This window comes from Rhopilema esculentum, chromosome 9 (genome assembly GCF_057945365.1).
Source record: "Rhopilema esculentum isolate cy_ngs chromosome 9, ASM5794536v1, whole genome shotgun sequence".
Taxonomy (NCBI): domain Eukaryota; kingdom Metazoa; phylum Cnidaria; class Scyphozoa; order Rhizostomeae; family Rhizostomatidae; genus Rhopilema; species Rhopilema esculentum.
Genome location: NC_142823.1, coordinates 10,255,969 through 10,272,227, shown reverse-complemented (window position 1 = coordinate 10,272,227; position 16,259 = coordinate 10,255,969). Strand labels below are relative to the sequence as shown.

General features: G+C 38.5%; 1 protein-coding gene across 1 annotated transcript in view; it reads right to left on the bottom strand.

Annotated features, from left to right (window-relative positions):
• Positions 1-326: 326 nt before the first annotated feature.
• The window catches only part of LOC148959602 (uncharacterized), a gene marked incomplete at its 5' end in the record, with an annotated part of 30,217 nt that continues 14,284 nt past the window's right edge, over positions 327-16,259 (bottom strand). Inside the window, one exon of the mRNA XM_089110140.1 lies at positions 327-16,259. This exon is cut by the window's right edge and continues 14,284 nt beyond it.

The following is a 16,259-nucleotide window of genomic DNA, read 5'->3' as shown; positions in this document are numbered from 1 at the left end:
AAGAGGATAGCACACCTATAGAGGCTGCTGATCAAAGCAAGTACAATTATATTTTTTTTAAGAAGCTGCTTTTCATAAATCTTAATTATCAAATATTTTATTTGCAGACATTTTAATTAAAAATGGCCTAATATGATTGTTGCTGACTACTGACATCTCTGTTGAATCATTGTATTTTTTAGGAAAAGATGAGTCACCTTCATCAACAAATGAATAAAATAACAAATATTGTCAGTTTTCCCAAACCCCTGCTCAATTTACTATCAACACCCCAAGGAAAAGAAAACTCAGATCCCTTTTGAAGAAAAAACGCAACAAAATAGCCCTTTTATCAAAGAAATTGTCATTTGGAAAGAATCTCTGTTCATCCTCCCCCCTTAAGAAAAACAAGAAGCGTGCAATGAAGGCCTTGGAATTACTAGATGGAGTTATTTCTCCTGAACTTCATAATTTTCTTAAATGCCAAATCAAATTGTCCTCTCAGAAACCAAAAGGTTGTAGATATGATGATGCTTTTAAAGCATGGGCCCTCAATTTGTACCACATCAGCGGGAAATCATATAGATTTCTTGCTAAATTGTTCCATTTACCTACCAAAAGAACTCTCACTCGAATGGTCTCTAGATTTGCATCTGAAGCTGGTTTCTCAGAGAAATCTCTTTATGTGGTAAAGGAAAGGATAGCTTCAATCCCTGAAAGTGCAAAGACATGTTCTCTTATGATGGATGAAATGTCTCTAAAGAGTCATCTTTTCTATCACATATCTGATGACCACATTGTAGATTTGGAAGATTATGGCGGTGGAGAAAGTCCAGGTCTTCCTGCCACTTCTGCACTCGTTCTAATGGTCAGAGGTGTCCTTTTCAACTGGAAGCAGCCAATTGCATATTTTCTTGTAAACGAATCAAGTGGAAGTAGCCAGTTGAAAAAAATCCTTGCTGAAGCTCTAAATAATTTGGAGTCATTGGGTTAAGATGTTGTTTCTGTTGTGTCTGATCAGGGTTCTAATTTTTTTAAATTGTTTAAGACACCTGGTGTCACTGAAAATCGTCCTTTCTTTTATATGCAAAGAAAGAAGTATAGTGAACTTATAATACGTCATTTTATTTGCACTTAATCAGCCATATACTCAGCCACATATTTGCACTTGCGCACAACAGCTTTTATTCCTATTGTATTTACATTCGCTTTGTAGCCTAGCTTTTCTATTCGCTTTGTTTTAGTTAATCCCCTATAATGAGCTGTTTTATTATAGTTGTGTAGATAGTAAAAATGATTAATCGAGTTCTAGTACAGAGAAAAACAAGTCGTCTCAACTCTTCGCTTCTGCACACACCTAGGTGAGAAGTTATATATATATAAACTAACACAAAATTTAGTTGGTAAAAGAAACAACAACGCTTTTACTAAATTGGTGACCACGCTTTTTATTTGATTTGCCCTTGTCAAATTGCCTACATTTCTGTGCCGTTCCTTTCGTGTCCTCTCTATTTGATAGGCCATATTTTTCATAAAGCTCAATCTTAACAATGAATGACGAAACACCAACTGCCAGCACCTCAACAGGTTCGCTTACTTTCTCTGCTCCAGTCGCTGCTGTGAGCGTAAAACTCCCTCCGTTTTGGCCGACTGATCCCGTTGTCTGGTTTGCACAGGTGGAAGCACAATTTTTAACACGCAATATCACATCTCAAGTCACGAAATATGCCTACGTGGTGGCTTCACTGCAACCTGAAATTGCACAAGAGGTACGCGACCTGCTTGTCAATCCTCCTACAGCAGAGCCGTACGATCAACTCAAAGCAGAACTGATTAAGCGCACATCAGCTTCTGAGCAAAAACGTTTTCACCAGCTTTTGACTTCAGAAGAACTTGGTGATAGAAAGCCCTCACAACTTCTCCGCAAAATGCGACAACTTCTTGGTGACAATCGTTTAGAAGACAGCCTGTTGCGAAAAATATTTCTAAATCGGCTGCCTATCAACGCTCAGCTAATTTTAGCCTCTACTCCCGAATCAGTTTCCACTGACAATCTAGCAACACTTGCTGATAAAATAATGGAAGTGGCTACTCCTGCACCCCCTGTTGCTGCTTTTGCTGCCTCCAACACAACACCACCAAGCGAAGTTGCCGAACTCCGTCAGCAAATAAGCACCTTATCTGCACAAGTACAAGCTCTGACCAACCGTTATACTTCACAACCTCGTTCTGGTCCACGTGGTCGCAGTCCCACTCCATCACGCTCTCCATATCGTCAAAATTCAAGCACTGAACGTCACGCAAGTTCTCAATGTTGGTATCACTGGCGTTTTGGTTCTGCTGCCCGCAAATGCAATCCACCATGCTCCTTCACATTCAAGCCTTCTGCATCTCAGCAACAGGAAAACTTCCCCGCCAGCGGCTAGAGGCGACAAGTCTTCCTGGCACCCTACACCAAAGTCGCCTATTCTATGTCACAGACCGTCCTACTGGCACACGTTTTCTTGTCGACACAGGCGCTGACGTAAGTGTTCTTCCTCCTTCACGCTCTGAAAAGCAACATCCTTCTTCTATCACCCTCCAAGCTGTCAACAAATCTCCAATCTCAACATATGGTGAAAAATCCTTGGCTCTGGATTTAGGACTTCGCCGTAATTTTCAATGGATTTTTCTTATTGCTGACGTCCCAATTGCTATTATTGGTGCTGATTTTCTTGCCCACTTTGGCTTGAAAGTGGATGTGCGCCAACGTAAATTAATTGATACGACAACTACCTTATCTGTAAATGGTATCAAATCAACACACTCTTCACCAAGGCCAATGTTTGCTCTTCCAGACACAACTTCTCCATACCAAGCCCTTCTCAAGAAGTTCCCTGCACTGGCCCGTCCATGTTATAAAGAATCTGCTGTCAAACACACTGTTACCCATCATATTCGAACCAACGGTCCACCTGTTTACTGCCGGCCACGACGCCTCGCACCAGATCGTTTAGCTGTCGCCAAAGCCGAGTTTGACCACATGCTACAATTGGGCATCATTCGCCCTTCGGAAAGTAGTTGGTCGTCTCCACTCCACATGGTCCCTAAACCTACACCTGGCGACTGGCGTATTCATCGCCAGCTCTACTGAATCGGAACATTTACACCATTTAGAACTTGTTTTCACACGCCTTTCCGAATATGGTATAGTCATAAATCCTGCTAAATGTGTTTTCGGTGCTCTGTCCATCAACTTCCTAGGACACAAAATCTCTGCTGGTGGTATTTATCCTTTGCCTGACAAAATCAAAGCCATAAAAGATTTTCCACCTCCAACTTCTCTTCGTAAACTTCGAGAATTCCTTGGTTTTATCAACTTTTACCGACGCTTCATTCCTCAGTGTGCCACGATTCTACAGCCACTCACAGACCTCCTGTCTCCCAAAAACAGTAATCACGACCATTTTCCTCTCAAGGGTGATGCTGCATCTGCTTTTACAGCAATTAAAACAGCCTTAGCTAATGCTACGCTTTTGGTACACCCCTCTTCAACTGCTCCATACTGCTTAATGGTTGATGCGTCAAATTCTGCAGTTGGTGGTGTTCTTCAACAACACATTGACGGCATCTGGAAACCAATTGCCTTTTTCTCCAAACGTCTACAGCCGGCAGAAATCAAGTATAGTACTTTTGGTCGTGAACTATTGGCTGTTTATCTGTCCATCCGTCATTTTCGCCACAATTTGGAAGGCCCCTGTTTCTACGTGTTAACAGACCACAAACCGCTTACCCACGCTTTATCTGCTACACCTGACCGTTATTCTCCTCGCGAGACTAGACACTTGGATTACATTTCCCAGTTCACTTCAGATATTCGTCATATACATGGCAGTGCAAATGTTGTTGCTGACACCCTATCTAGGACGGATATAAACATTCTTCAAAGATCCTCACCTCTTGACTTTGTACTTCTTGCCAAAGCTCAACAAAACGACCCTGATTTGTCTCTTGTACAGTCTTCTTCACTTCGCCTCAAGGAATTTCCTCTACAATCTTCAACAGGCACCATTCTCTGTGACATCTCAACTGGCCACCCACGACCATATATTCCTTTGTGTTATCGTCGCCTCATTTTCGACCAGTTGCATTCCATGTCCCACCCTGGAATTCGAGCTACACAACATCTTATCACTCAGCGATATGTTTGGCCAGGCATAAATAAGGATATTCGCAACTGGACTCGATCTTGTGTACCGTGCCAAAAGTCGAAAGTTACTCGCCACACTGTTTCACCCCTTGGCACTTTCTCTACACCAGATGTTCGTTTCGACCACATACATATTGACATAGTTGGACCTCTTCCACCATCTCAAGGTTTCAAATATCTTTTGACATGCATCGATCGTTTCACACGATGGCCTGAGGCCATTCCACTTGCTGACATTACAGCTGAAACTGTCGCCCGTTCTTTCGTCACACGTTGGATTTCTGTTTTCGGTGTCCCTTCAACCATCACAACTGATCGCGGGGCTCAGTTCGAATCTGCTCTTTTTGCGTCACTGACGTCGATTCTTGGAATCAAACGGATCCACACAACAGCCTATCATCCTTGCGCAAATGGCATGGTTGAACGCCTCCATCGTCAACTCAAGAGCTCAATAAAGGCATCATCTGATCCATCACGTTGGTGTGAAAGTCTGCCACTAATTCTTCTCAGCCTCCGGACACTTCTGAAACCAGATCTTGACTGCACTCCCGCACAACTAGTGTACGGTTGTAACCTACGTCTTCCTGGTGATTTCTTTACCTCTTCTCAAGAGTCCTCTGTTTTAGACCCTACAATTTATGCACAACGTCTTCAATCTACTATGCAAAGTCTTCGGCCTACACCACCTCGCAAACAGGATACCAAGTTTCATCTTCCGTCAGCCTTAGCAACTTGTAAGTTTGTCTTTGTGCGTCATGATGCCATTCGCAAGCCACTTCAGCCACCATACGATGGGCCTTACAAAGTGCTTCAACGTCAAGACAAGCATTTCGTTCTAGAGATTGCTGGCTCACATAAAACAATCAGCATTGATCGCCTCAAAGTGGCCCACTTGGATTCTGATTGTGACTCTTACATGTCAACAGAAAACCAACTCTTCCCAATGATTGACAACACACCAGCTTCTTCTAGTCACCAATGCACGACACGTTCAGGGCGCAAAGTTCATTTTCCGGATCGCTTTGGTTTCTGAAGTCCCCATATTGCAAACTTATATCGACTGTTTCGCTCCTCTTACATTCTAGAGGGGGGGCTCTTATAGTGAACTTATAATACGTCATTTTATTTGCACTTAATCAGCCATATACTCAGCCACATATTTGCACTTACGCACAACAGCTTTTATTCCTATTGTATTTACATTCGCTTTGTAGCCTAGCTTTTCTATTCGCTTTGTTTTAGTTAATCCCCTATAATGAGCTGTTTTATTATAGTTGTGTAGATAGTAAAAATGATTAATCGAGTTCTAGTACAGAGAAAAACAAGTCGTCTCAACTCTTCGCTTCTGCACACACCTAGGTGAGAAGTTATATATATATAAACTAACACAAAATTTAGTTGGTAAAAGAAACAACAACGCTTTTACTAAAGAAGTATTTTACAATATTTGATCCTCCCCACCTTCTGAAATCTGTCAGGAACAACTTGATGAAATATGATGTTGGATTTGATGGGAAAGTTGCAAGCTGGAATGACATAAAATCCTTCTTTGAGAAAGACCAGAAGCTACCAATCAGGGTTGCTCCTAAACTGACTGACAGGCATTTAAACCTAAATGGGTTTTTTAAGATGAAAGTTAAACTTGCATCTCAAGTTTTTAGCCACTCTGTGGCTGCAGGTATTTCCACTTATGTGGCATTAAATGATCTTCCAGACACATGCAATTTGGCACTGCACAATTTGTTTCTCAAATGGATACCATCTTTGATTGCTGTAATTCACTTAGTTTCCGGGATCCAAAGTTTTGTCGCAGGCCTTTCTCTCCTACCTCTCCACATCTGTCAGAGCTAAAAAAAGGAATAAGGTTCTTCTCATCCTTAAAATTTTTTAACAGAGCGACAGGTGAAGATCGAACAGACAATTTGAAGTGTTTGACAGGTTGGAAAGTCTCTTTAAAAGCTATTTTGTCCCTGTGGGAAAAGTTATACCATGAAGGTATTGCATCTTTTTAGTTACCAGGCAACTAAATCAAGATCCTCTTGAAAACTTCTTTGGCTCTATAAGACAGCAAGGTGGTAACAATTATAATCCTACTCCTGTCCAGTTCAAGAGGGCTTACAGAAAGCTTTTTCACTCAAATTTGCTACATGTTGCCAGTGGCAATTGTGAGGAAGACAAAGATGAGCCTCTAACAAACTTATCTGTCCTTAATGAAATTGCACGCAATGATATCCACTTGCAGTCTAATGCATTGCAATTAATATCACGAGACTACAGGACAGATAATATTCAGAGCCATATTATAAGTGAAAATGCTATCGCCTATGTGGCAGGCTACTTACTGAGGAAAACATTTAATAAACATAAATGTGATACCTGTGAAAAGGCTGTGGTGAATGATACCAGGTTAGAAAATAAATAACATAGTATTCCAAATACTTATTATTAACAACACTTACCACAGATTAATGTTTTTCTCCCCTACCAGTGAAGCATCAGCTGGTTCAAGCTGTTTGGGCAAAATGCGAAGCAATTCTTGCAGGACACTCAATTTGAAGCACCCGCAATGGCTTTCAAAAAGTTTTGACAAGCATCATTATCCCATAGGCAATGCTAAAATACACAGAAATTGGGTTATTTCTAAAACAAAATTCTATTTGAAACACAATAAAATTTCTTTCTTGACCTCAATTTTTGAATACTCATACAGTACAGTACATAAATACAGCTATGGACAGAAGTCCTCTGGCCAGAACAAGCGTTTTTTCAGTAGGCCAGGAAAGCACCCTTCAAAGAGAAAAAATCTTATCAGAATTAAACAAGGTAAGATTGAATGCAATTGTTCCTATACTGAAAGGATATTTCAAAATGAAGGCAGAATGGTTTGAGGCAGGGTGTATAAGCAAAAAATTTGACAAATAAGCCAGCCTGACATCTGATGACAAAATTTGATAAAAAGTTTCAGAATTCGAACTGAAATTTGGCATGATTCAGGCATTTGGGTGCATAGCTGGAACCCATATTCCTAGCAAGAGACCTATAAGAAACTCCCAAGACTATTTCAACTATAAACAGTTCTTCTCATTAAACATCCAAGGAGTTTGTGATGCTAATGGCCAGTTTATCAATGTCGAGTGCAAGTGGCCTGGATCAGTTCATAATGCCAAGGTTTTTTCCAATTCAGATATCAACGTGAAACTTAACAGGGCTCAGCTTCCCTGACGTTTAGCATTGTTCTTCCTGGATTCGAGGCAGTCCCAAACTATCTTATTGGTGATCAAGCTTATCCCTTAACCCCTTTCTGCATGAAAGCGTACCAAACTTGTGCAAGCAATGAAGAAGTATAATTCAATACCATGCTCAGGTCCACAAGAAACCAAATAGAATGTGCCTTTGGACGCCTCAAGGCCAGGTGGAGATTTCTAACTCGTATTGTAGATATTACACAGTAGCACACTGTTGTTTTATACTTGAATGTTGTTTTATATTTAAAGGAATGGAAACCGCATTGATGAGGATGAAATTCAGTCTTAAGTACTTAGACATCAAATAGAAGAAAGGTGGTTACCCAACACTCCTGACCCAGTATACTCAAGCAATAATGCTGAAGGGGAATATGTCGATCAATTCTGAAGAACTATGTTAAACAAACTTACCTGACAGTTGACCTTTGATGTCATTTTACACTAATTATTTTTTAGCAAAGCTTTGTAAACAAGCTGTTAGGGGTAGGTCAATATTTATGTGAAAGATGTTTGTTACCAGGAAAACCAGGGAGCCATTATATTCATATCTATGGTGATTTTGATTGTGGGGGGCAAGGGGACATCTTTCTCAAATGTTACAAAGATCTGTGCACCCTTTTTTGTGTAAGTCACAAGTGAATTGTGTGAACAAATCTAGAAACATTGATACATAACATCTTTGCATAACAAATGCCTTCCAAAATATTTTGTTAGTGGTTTTGAATGCTGGGATTTGCTTACTGTTCCCATAGTCCGAGCTTTGCCATCCTGTAGTTTTGCAATGCAATAAAAATTCATGCAGCTTTATATGTAGCAAAACATTTTTCCCATGGTTCCTCCAAAAGATAAGTTTGAAAGTAAATTGGCTTCTCAACCAGCAGGAAAATTAATTCACATGGTACCTAACTGTGTAATGGTTAAATTATTGTGTTTATACATATGGTTGTTGCCAGCAAAATGTTTTAAAAACAACCATAAACCAACAAATTTAAATTTCAAGCATCACAGCATACAGGAGCAATCAATATAACATTATCATTACAGCCTGATCTCTCTTTCAAAACATTGATGGGGATCAGTGTTCGATATTTCAATGAAATTGTTGTGAAAAAGATTTTCTGCTGATCATTACAAACAAGTTTGCGATTACATGGACATTCACGTATTGAAAACAATAGGGATTAACAGCTCAAGAGTTTTACCTCGGCCAGCTCAAGGTGGGATGAAATTTCAACCCCGGTTGTTATTTTATCCCCGGGGTTGAGTTTTCACCATGTAATCGAAAATTGGAATAAACAAAGGAACAAATGGAGAGGTGGGATGGAATTCAAACTCGGCCAGGTGGGTTGAAAATTCTCATGATATCGGGTCCTAAGTGCATTAAATATCTTGAGCGCGCTCAAACTTAACTGCGCTGATATTAAGCATGTCACGAAGACTAAATCTCTAGGAGTAATTGTAGATGAAAACCTAGATTGGGACGAGCAATATAAAGTTATAAAAAGAAAAGTTCATGAAGCATCTGCAAGACCTGAGCAACTATGTTTTTCAAGAAGTTGAGCTCTTCGAGGGCTTGCAATTGCTGAGCCATGATAAAGTGGTGCATCCAGATCAAGATCATAAACCAAAGTATACCTGGATTGAAAGACCATCAGATCAATCCATAAAGAAATGGCAAAATTCAGCAGAGAACAGATTAGGCAATGGTACAGCACAAGTCTCAAGACTGCTGGCTAGATGCTTTGACTTTGAGGAGGTGCTGATTGCGCTTGAAGTAAAAAGAAGCTCTGAAACGGCAATAGGCTGTGTTAAAGATGAGGCAAGATATCTCGCCATGGGAAGGAAAGATTCCAAAATTTGGTTCAAATATGTAATTTCACTCTGACATGTGCAGAAAAAGAGAGCTGAAATACATAACCTTGATGAAAGCTGTTCAGATGCTTCAAGTAATGGCTGTATGAGATGTTTTGGGGTAACCTCCAAGAGCATGGTATTGCATGTGTTGGAGACACACACAAGGAAATGGACACTATGCCTGAAATCAACGTGAGCAGTGTGTGGGGAAATTACTTGACATTTCGTGACCCTTTTGTTATAGCCATATTTGGTAATATGTTGATGTTTTGTTTTGTTGGTAGTTTTTAAGTATGCTCCACGTCTTGCAGTCAGTTAGGGGGTAACATAGTTTTAGAGAAAGACTTGATGATTAATTAAAGAGAGGTAATTTTAGCCGAGAAGCTGACCCCATATTAGTAGAAGTTAAAGATCACAAGAGAAAGAAGCAAGACATAGAGTAGCAGAAATCAGACGAGTTAAAGTTAGAGTTTTGCTCATGTTGCAGAACTGGCTGTTCTCTTCGTGTTGTTCTCTGTCGCTGAGTTGAGAGGTCAAAAGTTTATTTTATGATTTGCCTTTCTTTAACATTTACAGTTAAACCCTATGGCAAAAGTGTGGTTTAAGTTATCTTATGCTGTTAAAGAACATTGGTTGTCTTTTAGAACCCTTTATGAATAAATTTTCAATCATTTTCTGTTTGACCATTGCAAGTCGAAATTGGATAGAGTTTATTGAGATTGGAGTTTGATTATTATTTGATGTTGATATTAAAGAACATTTGTTGAGATTTTTTCCAATCAAGGTCACAGAAAATAATTTGCGTGCATCCTTTGCTTAACTATTACTGGTCAGGACTTTCTCTTGAAATCAAAAAGAAGAATAGAAACTGTTGCATCGCATTGACTTTATAGACATTTTAATTATTAGCTTTTATATCTTCAGGTGTATCTTCAAGCATAATCTTAGCGTAATTACATTAACCATTAGCAGTTTACACCGATATTTACATCGACATTATACCAAAATGCCAGCAGCTTTCTCTTTCTGACAATGAATTGATGAACACCTTTATTAATGGCCTAAACGAAAGATTTAAAAGAGCGTTATTTTGAAGCAGCCAAAAAGTTTTTGCAGAGGCTGAAGACTATGTCGTTTGACAGATGCCATTAACTGAACACCGGCATCCAGTCCAATGTCTTGTGCCCCAGGATTGTCTCAACAAGACAAACGTATTAAAGAATTTGAGAGGCAGATTAATATCCTTGTTTCGTTGGCAACCCAGCAGAAGCTCCCAAGCCGACTGTTAAATGCTAATTTTGGAGAGTGTCCTGCACAAAACTATGGGCATTCCTACGACAAACAAAATTGACCATGCAATTTCAGCAAAATGAATTGCAACTCTTTAAAAATGAAGTAATTGCTGCCATTTACGATCGTTTTACGGGTGCCCCTTGGGGCAGAAATTTAAGAGCAACTGATGGACAGAAAATAATGATATTGCAGAAAAAGAACAATACATTCCTCGTTTTGAAGCTGAGAATAAACATGATACGAAATTACTAAATGGATTGGCAAGCAGATAAGAAGATTAACTCCGAGCCAAAAATTCCAGCAATTGCCCCTGACGTAGCTAGTAACAATGGGGAGACCAAAAACGTTTTGATTTGGGGGAAAATACAACACCAAGCGTTTCAAGTGATAGTAGACACAGGTGCCACAGTGACTGTTATAAGCGAGCAGTTTTTTTTATTGGAAAGATCTGAGACAATGAATTGTGTTCGTACTGCAAATGGGTAATACCATATCCGTTAAAGGTTTGGTTACTTTTCCTATTTTGCTTTGTGATGAGAAATATAGCTGTAAAACTCTTGTCATACCTGGTTTAGCGTACAGTGTTTTTGTTGGCAGGGACTTCCTCCATGAGTTTGATGCTAATATTATTGTTCGTGCTGAAATTGTTACCTTTCGAAGAACAAATAAGGTTGATTTTGTATCCAGCGATTTTTCTCCTTTTTTCTCTGGTGTTCGAACAAATGAGACTTTTGTTTTTGAAGGTAATAGTGAGACCTGCAGTGAGAAGTGAACAACAGGCAATATTGCCGCAAGAAATAATGTCAACTAACTGAAAAAATATAGCTAGCAAGAAATAATGTCAACTTACTAAAAATCTAGCTATTGCTACAACACGAAATTGTAACTGCCGTTTCTTCAAAACTATAAGGATTTACATGATAACTATAATTTATCATTAAGTTATTGCCTATTTTGGCAGGACGGGGAACTTTAGTCGGCTGTTTAAAATTACAAATTTCAACTCGTGAATTCTAGTCAAAGTGAACAACAATACTGCCACGAGAAATAATATCAACTAACTAAAAATCTAGCTATTGCTTCAACACGAAATTACACTTAAAGTGGAATTTTTAATCATTTCAAATGGGGGCAAATTAAAGCCTTTGGTAGATGAGTTAAAGTATTTCTGAAGAAATCTTTTGATAAATGTGCAGAATTCCTCGAGACTGGGGCACAAGATATAATACTGCCTCTCATGTGATGAAAATGACTGTTATAAATGTAAATATTTACATTTTTACTGAAGATTGCCATCGCTTTGCCAGGGTTTATTATCACAACCATTGCAAACCTTTCTTTTTGTGATGATAACCTACCTATTTGTCTTAACAGATCGTGCAAATCCATCACAGCCTTCCATGGCTGGGACATAAACAAATCAACGTGATCTTGTTGTATTATATCTTCAACAAACATGTTTTGGTTTCCATCTATTTTTGGCAATATTATATAAAGAGCATTGCCTTGTTTGATTATGCGAATGTATTGTCTGGCGAGACTTTCGTGGTTATCGTCGTCCCTCAAAAAAGAATCATTTAAAGAAAGAAGACAGGCAATCGTTGAAAAAACACAGCAGGAATTGATTCCGCCAAACATATTGATGTCGTTTTGATTTGCCAGTCCTGTCTGACTGTATTTCCAGGGCAGAATTATTTGGGTGATAGACCCAATTTTAAAGACAGAGGGGTCAGTTTCTGTTATATCGGGACTGTAAGAAGATGTTAAGTGCCAGGAACATGCACAAGGTATGTTTGTGCCCTCCTTGAAGCATACTTTTCCCAGACACGTGCTACACTTTCTTTCCCTTTTTTCCCACTGTGGCCTTGTGAGGATTGCATGCATTGTTTACAATAGGGAGGCCCAGTTTGCCCATCCACTCTAGTGATCGCTGTCTTTTCTCCACTATTTTTGGGTTTTGCAGGATGCAAGAGTAATAACTTGGACAAAATTTTGCTGATGATGTAATTAGATTTTTCCTCGGTAATATCATCAAGACTTGTTTTAATTGTGAAGTCATTATCATCGTCATCGTCATCATCAATGCCTCCTGTGTCACGGCTGGAACAATTTTTTCAGCATTGTGCTCTCCAAAAATTGATGATTGTGCTGATGTAGCTAATTTTTTAGGTGGGCATTGCAAATCAAACAGTAATTTATATGTTCTGTACATATTTGATGAAAAGTATGCCAACAACCTTCAAAAATAAACCATTCTGCTTCTGTGTTAGAAAGTGTACATGATGGCCAATCACAACAAATATTTTCGTTTGGAGGATCACGTGTTTGATTCCCAAGTGGAAGGGGTGTTTTAGACCCTGTTCTCAGTATATCTCTTAACAATTTGTCCAAATCATTGTCAACATCTCCTATTGTATTGGATGCTATCCTGGTGAATAAATCAGCAATAAATTTTGTTTTTAATTTTATGCTTTTCAACTGATTCATACTAAATTTGGGGGTTTAAGGTGAAGTTAAATTGGTTCTGTAACTTTTCTGCGAAGATTTGGATTGAAACACTGACTTTGCCTTCTTTTCAAACAGCTCTGGTGTATCCCCGTCAGATGTCTGGGATCTAGTAATGGAATGGGAGTTTTCTACTGGATACTCGTCAGTCGCAGAAAGAAATTTATTAAGCTTATCAAATTTTTATACATTGCTGTCTTTCCAGTACAAAACTTTTGAAATCCAGATAAGGGGGCTTTATTGTAATGCCTTCGTTTCATGTTATAAAACATTACCCAGATAAAGACCAAAATTGCAACGTGAATAAACAATTAGCCTTATATAGTATTGAGCTAGTCACGAGGAAAGAAAACAACAAACTCAGACATGTAACTTTTAACAGAAGAATTTTCAAGAAAAGGCAGGCTGTGAACAAAACTCAATCAAGTGTAGATTATCAAACCATTTTAATTTCCGAACGATAAAATAGAAAAGTATCAACATCAAAAAGGAGAAATTGCAAGGTTATGCTGCCTTCGAAAAGTAAGTGTCATTCTAGTTGTAACTTTCCATGTTGTAATTGGTGTATTGTGCCTGATAAAGTAAGGAACGAGTCAAAATGTGGAGAAAATACCTGGAAATCCATCAATCCAAGAAATTCAAAGAATAGTACTGAATAGCATGGCACATGTTTTAAGAAGAGTATCTAAATAAATAACAGAAGACCTGGTGTTTGGTCTTTTTATTTCACTCACCCTGAGTCACTGGTTGTGACCTGGTGTTTGATCTTAAAACCCAATTCAAATAGACATTGAAACTTTTCATGATAATAACAATCTAAATTACACATCATTTCAAAAAGTTGGAATAACAAATTAATTTAAAAGATAAAGTTACCAAAAATGTTAAGAGAATCAGACTACTTACTACAAATTAGGCGTAGTCTGCCTGCATTCGCATAAATACTTTAAAATAATTAACAAAAAGTAAGGTAGGGTTCAACTTAGTAGTTCCTTAGATCCTGCCCCTTCCATTCTTTCGTTCCCATACCAAAAATAAAATAAGACTAGCATATACAATTTTCTGTTAGTTTTTAAGAAAATTACCTCTGAATGTTTTGAATAGATGCCGACAGCATTCATCACAAGATTCACAGAACAGATTTTTCGATTCAGACATTTCAGGTCATTATCATTTTAAAGATCTTCATATTTTTTTGCTTTCCTTGTAGCATTTGCCAGGGCGCTAGATTCGTGGCCTACTGTTAGCTCAATTATAAAGAAATTGATAATTATGTCCACAACAAGCAGGTTCGGTCATTACCAGTCACAATTCAGGTGAGGAAAACGATGGAATATCACAGTAAAGCTTCTTGACACTTCTCTGTTCCCCTTATTCTTGCAGCACGCAATGCTTTGTGGGTCATGTGGTTAAGCGTAGGTTGTTTACATTCACGTTTCTATTGGAATCGTATACACTCTAGATCGTCAATCAGGTATCAAGATGGATTCTAGTGCAGTTTTTGATAAATTTTCATCTCTTTTGACTGCTGAATCCCAGTTTTGACTCCAGTTTTGCAAAGCTCTTGTACGGATTAGGGAATGCTTTCGAGGGAAGGAAAACAAGGAAATGACTTGGGTAAAAACAAATATTGGAAAGCAAAAGGAGATTTGACATGCCCTAAAAACAAAAATGGAGCTGAGGGAGAAACACTACAAAACCAGAAATGTATTCAATTGGTGGCTACAGTTGTTCCATTCCTGATTGTTTCAAGAATTCTAAAAGAGACTGGCATTTTCAATTTCCTTCAATCTGCAAGTAGTTCTAAATCTGATAAAGTTGAATTAAGGAATTAGTGGATTTCGTTGATAAGCAGAAAGGAATTAACACCAATGGAATGTCACAGAGTATGTTCTGAACACTTACTGGGGGCAAAGAGATATTTGATTGTACCAAGAACAACAAGGCCTTCAATTCCGAAACCAAGGAAAACATTCAGGGCCAGAAATAGAGATGTGTTAGTGGTTTTAAATCCCAATAAAAATGTTGATAGGGGCACCCAGAATGGCATTTATGAAAATGACAAAGATGGTGAAGGGGGTGAAGCCATCACCCTAACTCCAGAATACCAGGTTATTGCCCTGCAAGGTGAGATGCATGCATTACAGAAAAGGGAAATGCTTGAGCTTTAAGATCTTCAATCAAAATTCACACTAAAGAAAGAAACATTTTCCAGGGCATTTTTCATGTTGACATTATTAAGAACAATGAGAAGAAATTATGTTTTTATACAAGATTGGCTGATTATGAAACTTTTAAAAATGATTCCTTTGGAAAGTTGACAGAAAAGAAATAATTTATCATGACTCCAATAGAATATAAGAGGAAAGTCGGAAGTGTGGTCCTAAAAGGTCATTGTACTGAGAGCAGGAACTGTTTCGAGTGCTGGCATGTCTTTGCTGTGATTGGTTAGAGGTGGATATAGCACATAGAGCTGGAATTTCATGCTCTCATTAATCCAGAATTTATCCAGAAGGGTGGCCTTCTTGCACTCAAGACAAAGACCTTTTCCTATGTGGCCAACAAGGGAAACTATAGCTAAGACAATGACAAAATGTTTCAAGAAAACATACCCAAGCACCAGGGTTATAATTGATGCAACTGAGATTTTCATTAAGATGCCAAGCTCATTTCGGACACAAAATGAATCATATTCAAATTCTAAGCACCACAATACAATAAAATTGCTGCATGTGGTTCAGTCACATTTGATTCTGATTTATATGCAGGATGCTGTAGTAACAGAGTGATTAGCAAAGATTGTGAAATGTATGATTTACTGGAGCCAGGGGACTCTGTAATGGCTGATAAAGGCTTTGCAATTTCAGATGATCTGCCACCTTCCACACCTCTGAACATCCCACCATTTTCAAGAGAGAAGGCAAGCTTAACCATTTAGGAGGAAACAGAAACAAGGCGTATTGCTTCAGTCAGGGTGCATGTTGAAGGTGCAATTCGTCACATTTAGAATTTTGAAAACTGTGTTTCCAATAAGTATGGCAGCTGACCTGAACAAAATTTGGATTGTTTGTGCATATCTAACAAAATTATTTCCTCCTCTGATTACAGAAGAAACAACACTGCAAAATTATCTTTAATCAATCTTATTCAATAGAAAATAACTCAATTGTGTCTTCTCTGATTAAAATTACTTG